Raw genomic sequence first — 6,284 nt, 5'->3', positions numbered from 1 at the left:
ATTTTTATATAAAAAGCTCATGACGGTATTGTGTAACTTGATAAGCAATGATGCTGTTCTCACCATTTTTCAACTTGATTAAGAAGCCATTGAAATATACTTTTCAAGTCCTGATTTAATTGCTATTACTGATGATTCTTTCAGTAATTATGAAAAAACCCATTTTCTCTTTCAAATCGCATAAACAATGTGCTGTAACTCAACAATCAATTGTGCGACCCCCATCATATTCTGATAGAATCAAGAGGGTATTGTTATCATGTTTTTTGAGCCATGACTGATTCCATTTTGATGACAATTTTCTGAGTTTTCGTTGAAAAATCGATTTTTGGAAAAATATCAATTTTTTCGAATCTGTATGAAAAATTGAATTTCAATTTGTGTCAAGAGTAGAGCTCGTAAAAGTCTACATTCATGGAGAAAATCATGAATTTTTAGATTATATTTTTTCCTAATGATCACGACAAAAATTCCATTTTCGTGAAGAATATTAAATTTCTTTCTGTCAAACTGGTTAATTTCCCTCAAGTAAATCTATTCCACTCTTTCGGCCAAGCTAATTTTCCTTTCGGTCTACCGCCCCGCATCCGTAGTACTCAATAGTACCGACAGATATCACCACAATTCATAAATAATTCCCCCCCATAATTTATCGACACTCAATTCAACCTTGAATCTGATCCGTTGGTATTTCGCAGGTATTTCTAAGAACTCATGGTTGAAGTGCCCATTGTGGAGACCGGAGAGACAATGGCGGGCTGGTTGCTCGCCAGCCGCGACAAACCCTTCTCCGTCCGTCGGTCAAAACTCTCTTTAATGGTCCCCCTTGAATCCCCCAACCCCTCCGCCGAGACCCTTTCCCATCAATTGAAGGACCAGGACCACCCTTAAGGGCCCTCCGACTCATTGTCCCCCTGCAGACCACTGCAATTCTCCAAATAGCGAATGAATTGTACGACCGAGTAAAAACCCCTCCGTAAATCATTTATAGCTCTGACCTGCAACATCATAAATGAGTGTAAATTCTCATTGATGTGAATTTCATACATTCCGTTCATCAGTCGGGGAAATTTTCGTTGAAAAGATCTGATCGGCAACATATTTTGCCCCATTATCCTCTGAATTCCTGCAAAAATGGTATTTCTCAATGCGACGACCCATTTTGCCTCATTATTGATGAAGTTCTAACGGAAAAACGAATAATGACCATGACAATGATGATCCAATAATTAAAAAGTTCCAACGAGAGAAAATTTAGAACTTTTTTTCTTTTGAAAACGTTTTTTCGCTGGAACTTTGTCAATAATGGGGCAAAATGGGTCGGGCTGTTGAGTTTTTCAATGCATTTCTCTCTGACTTAATGATGGTGGAATCCAAACTCATTTCCCTTTCGTAATACCCATCCGACCCCTTCTGCCCCGTTATTGATCATGTTCCAACGAAAGAACAAATTTCGACTGAGAGAGAAATGAATTTGGACTTCACCTTCAGTTAGCCAGNAATTTCTAAAAATAAACCCCCAAAACAGCCATTCTGCACATACATACGTACAGACGCAACCTCAAAAACATCATTTTTTCACGATTCATGACATTCTAGATCATTTGCAATGAAAATTAGAAAATCGAAAAATCGACCAAAAATAATGCTTCCCTTCGGAAGCAAAAAGAGCGGAAAAACTCAATATGATGAGCCGTTTTGCTCCAATAAATCAAAAGTTCCAGCGAAAGCAAATTTTCGAAATTTTTTTTTCGAAATTGTTTTTCCGCTGGAACTTTGTTAATAATGGGGTTAAATAGGTCGTCATATTGACTTTTTCAGCTCATTTTTCCCTGGCTTTATGATGGTGCAATCAGAATTAATTTCCCCTTACATAATATCCATTTCGCCCCATTATTAATGAAGTTCCAACGAAAGAACGAATTTCGACTGAGAGAGAAATGAATTTAAACTTCACCATCAGTTAGCCAACCAAAAAGAGTGGAAAAAATCAATATGACGACCCGTTTTGCTCCAATAGATCAAAAGTTCCAGCGAAAACAAAATAATTGGAATTTTTTGTCTCAAAATTGTTTTCCGCTGGAACTTTGTTAATAATGGGGTTATGGAGGTCGTCATATTGACTTTTTCAGCTCATTTTTCCCTGGCTTTATGATGGTGCAATCAGAATTAATTTCCCCTTACATAATATCCATTTTGCCCATCATTGATGAAATTCCAACGAAAGAACGAATTTCGACTGATATGAGAGAAATAAATTTGAACTCGACTATCAGATGGCCGTGGAAAAACGAGCTGGGAAGCTCAATATGATGACTTATTTTGTCCCATTATTAACAAAGTTCCATCAAAAACGAAAATCAAATTTTTTTTTGAAAACGTTCCGCTGGAACTTTTACAGCAAAAAAAAATTGAAAAGTGGATTTTTTTCGTTGAAACTTTGTTAGTAATGGAGCAGAACAGGTCGCTATATTGAGTTTTTCAGCTGATTTTATCCTGTCTCTATAATGTCGCAATCGAAATTAATTTCCCATTAATAATATCCTGGGAGTTTATTTATTAATTTTCCTCAAACATGCGAATAAAAATCAGTGAAAAATGAGTCACAGTAGGCGACCATTGGAATCGGCGTGCTCAGATCAATACACCGAATCGTAAAATCACTCTCAACTCAACGAGTCCGTGTCAAGTGAAACTAAACACTCAACTGCTCTTAATGATTTGTCAATAATCTCAGAAATGTACTGAGGCAATTTTCCCAAGTGACTACTATTTTCCATTAGCAATTCTCAAAGGCAGCAGAACCGCCTTCTCACGATAAAAAAAACCCCTCCAACATTGCATACACAAACCAACGTCAACCGACCTGACCTCCTGTGGAAACAAAAGTTCCTTGGCGCAATATCGGGGAGAAAATAAAAAACATAACATCCTGAGGAGCATAAAAAAGACTTCTTCGTTCTTTTGGATGAGGTGAGGAAGGAACGGAAAACCGGTTGGACCGGTTTGCCCGAAAACCATCCGTTTTCGTTTCGGCAGAAGGTTAAGAACGAAGGGGTTGTGTAGTGCGCAGGATACGTCACGGTCATGGGAAACGCGGTTAACTGTCTTCTGGAGGTCGACAAAAAATTTGCTCGGGTTTTTGGCTTCATTGTGGAGTTTCAGTTTTGCACCAGCAATTTTTACCGCATTTTCGTCATTTAGCAAACATTTGTTTTTATTTCCCCATAATGCTTATTTCTAATCATTAACCAGGGACACTTCAGCTGGAGAGCTCAATGTCATGACCCATTTTGCCCCGTTATTGGTGAAGTTCCGACGAAAAAGGAAATTTCGACGGAGAGGGACATGAATTTGGACTTCGCCATCAGATAGCTAGGGAAAAATGAGGGGAAAAACTCAAGATGACGATCCATTTTACCCCAGTAGGTCAAAAGCTCCAGCGGAAACAAATTTTCGAAATTTTTTTTTCGAAATCGTTTTTCCGCTGAAACTTCCTTAATAATGGAATAAAATAGGTCGTCATATTGACTTTTCCAGCTCATTTTTCCCTCACTTTCTGATGGTGCGACCCAAATTCATTTTCCTTTCAAATCAAATTCATCTCTCCCGCAAGCGAATTCGGAATGAAAAGCTCTTCCACTAGAACTTTGAGAATAATGCATCAATAGGTCGACGCATTGAGTTTGAGACTAGAAAATTCCCTGGCTTTTCCGCCACCTGGTGATCCAATTTTCGCCATAACCGCGAACCTTACGAAAATCGAAGGATTAGAGTAACACAGCGAAATAAAAATCAACGATAGACTAGTGGTTTGTACTATGTATAGATTCTAGCGCCTTTCAAACAGGTTGTGACATTGGTCGGCGTTGGCCTTTCCTAAATACCAAACCGCCAACCATGTCACGTAGCGTGCTCAATCCATTGCCATAGATGTGTTAATATGTATGTGCCAATAATGCGGGCCCATGTAAGCGTATGAAGCGTTCTTGGCGTATTTACGTGTAATACATTTTCCACAAAACAGCCTGTGGGCGATTTTTCCAGGATCTTGAGAAATCCCCTCGCCCCCAGAGCCTTGACCAAAGAATGATGGCTATGGGTTATTAAGTAATTTCCCTCACATGTTATCCAACTCTAAATTCCCTCGTCCATTTTCGACAAATTTTCAAAAACCGTTCAAAATTTCTTTCGACTTTAACCCGACGTAAAGCATTATATTTCATAATTTTTTTTGTAATTTCGAGGTGAAACTTTCTGAATCGCTTTTCGAATTTGTCTTGAGAAATTGAGTCAGTGCGATTAAAAGAAATGAGGTTATGGGTTGTGGTATAAATGAGAATATTTTCTGAACAATGTCGTAAATATATGATAAACAAGTGGGGAATTGCTTTTGATATAACAGTCGATATATTTTTGCTAATAAATTAGTAATTCACTTCCGAATGGAATTTTTATGGCGATGATTCATTGAAGTCAACATTGCCCCGATGTTGACAGCCAACATTGCCCCATCGTCAGTAGCCGACATTTCTTCAATATTGATATATTGGTAAGCAACATTGTCCCAAAATTGACGGTCATCATTGTCCCAAAAGTTGGCAGCCAACCCCCAACGTCGATGGCCAACATCGTCTCAGAGTTGGTAGTCATCATTACCCCAATGTCGCCAGCCAACATTACCACAATATTGACAGCCACCATTGTTTCAAAGTTAGCAATCATCATTGTCTCAAAAGTTGGCAGCCAACATTGCCCCATCATTGGCAACCAACATTGCCCCAAAGTTGCCCGTCATTATTGCCCCCATGTCGCCAGACAACTTTACCCCAATATTAACGCCAATATTGTCTCAAAGTTGGCAGTCATCATTATCACGGGGTTGGCTGCCAACATTGGCCCAATATTAACATTGACAGCCAACATTGCCCGAAGTTGACAGTCATCATCGTCCCAAAAGTTGGCAGCCAATATTGTCCTGTCATTGGCAATCAACATTGTCCCAAAGTTGGCTGTCATCATTGACCCAATGTCGCCAGCCAACATTGTCTCAAAGTTGGCAGTCATCATTGTCCCAAAAGTTGGCAGCCAACATGGTACTATCATTGGCAACCAACATGATCTCAAAGTTAGCTGCCAACATTGCCCCAATATTCACATTCACAACCAACATTGCCTCAGCATTGGGAACCAACATTGTCCCAAAGTTAGCAAGCAACATTGCTTCAGTGTTGACAGCCAACATTCCCCCAACATTAAATTTTTTTTACTTTCCCTGAATATTGGTATCACAATAAATTTTTTCAACAACAGATGATACAATCAATCTCATAATCGGATTCAGTCAAGATACCATTGGAAAGAATACCTTCAATCGCAATTGCATTCATTCAAACAATTATTTTTTCAGTTATCTTTGAAAAACGATCGGTCACATACACCGGACATGGTCTAAAAATAGCATATACCAACTCCTGAATCCAAAAGTGTTTATCCCGACACAAACAACTGGAAATTACGGATTTGGCGAGTACAATACTTTCATCCAAAAACAAAATCTAAAACTCAAATTTGAACGATTACGAAGCATCTATTCGCAAGCACCAAGTGAAATGTCCTTGTTTGTTGGGCAAATCCCGTCCGTCGAAGCCACTGATTCAATATCATCATTCTTCCCGTTGAAAATTGTGCATCCCCAGCTGAATTTTCAGTCTATTGAAGTGCTCCCAGCAGAATTCGCCCCATTCCATGCGCCACGTCATCGCCATAGAAGTTTTACCATATGTATATGTGCCTATGGAAATGCGGAGAATTGAAAATTTCTCGCATAACGTCATTATAAATCAGCATCGATTTCCATTCAAGGGCCACCCGACTGGACTCGCCCCGTAATCAAACATGAGGAAAGGTGAATCGGAGCCGTCACTCGAGTATGCCAACCACCATTCGGGATATGTTAATCGCTTTCTGTACATGACATTTGAATTTCGATAAGAATTACGTCTCAACCAATTTTGAGATTTTCTTTTTGTCATCCACTTGTCCTTCCTCTTATGCTGATTCTACTATTCGCAAACATCTTGATGTTTTTTTAATTTTTTTTCCTTTCTTCGCGCTGCTACACTCGTCAGAAGTGCGGCAAAGTGCAATGTCACATCTGCCAACAGTGGGAGCAAGGACACCGAGAGATGTCAACTTCTTACGTTCTCCTCTCGGGTTTTATTTGATCGAGTAGCTAGGAAAATTTCAGCTAGAAAACTCAACATGACGAAAATTTTGCTATT

The sequence above is a fragment of the Diachasma alloeum genome, unplaced genomic scaffold, assembly GCF_001412515.2.
Source record: "Diachasma alloeum isolate Michigan unplaced genomic scaffold, Dall2.0 Dall_scaffold_00202, whole genome shotgun sequence".
NCBI lineage: Eukaryota > Metazoa > Arthropoda > Insecta > Hymenoptera > Braconidae > Diachasma > Diachasma alloeum.
Note: the sequence above shows the minus strand (reverse complement) of the source record.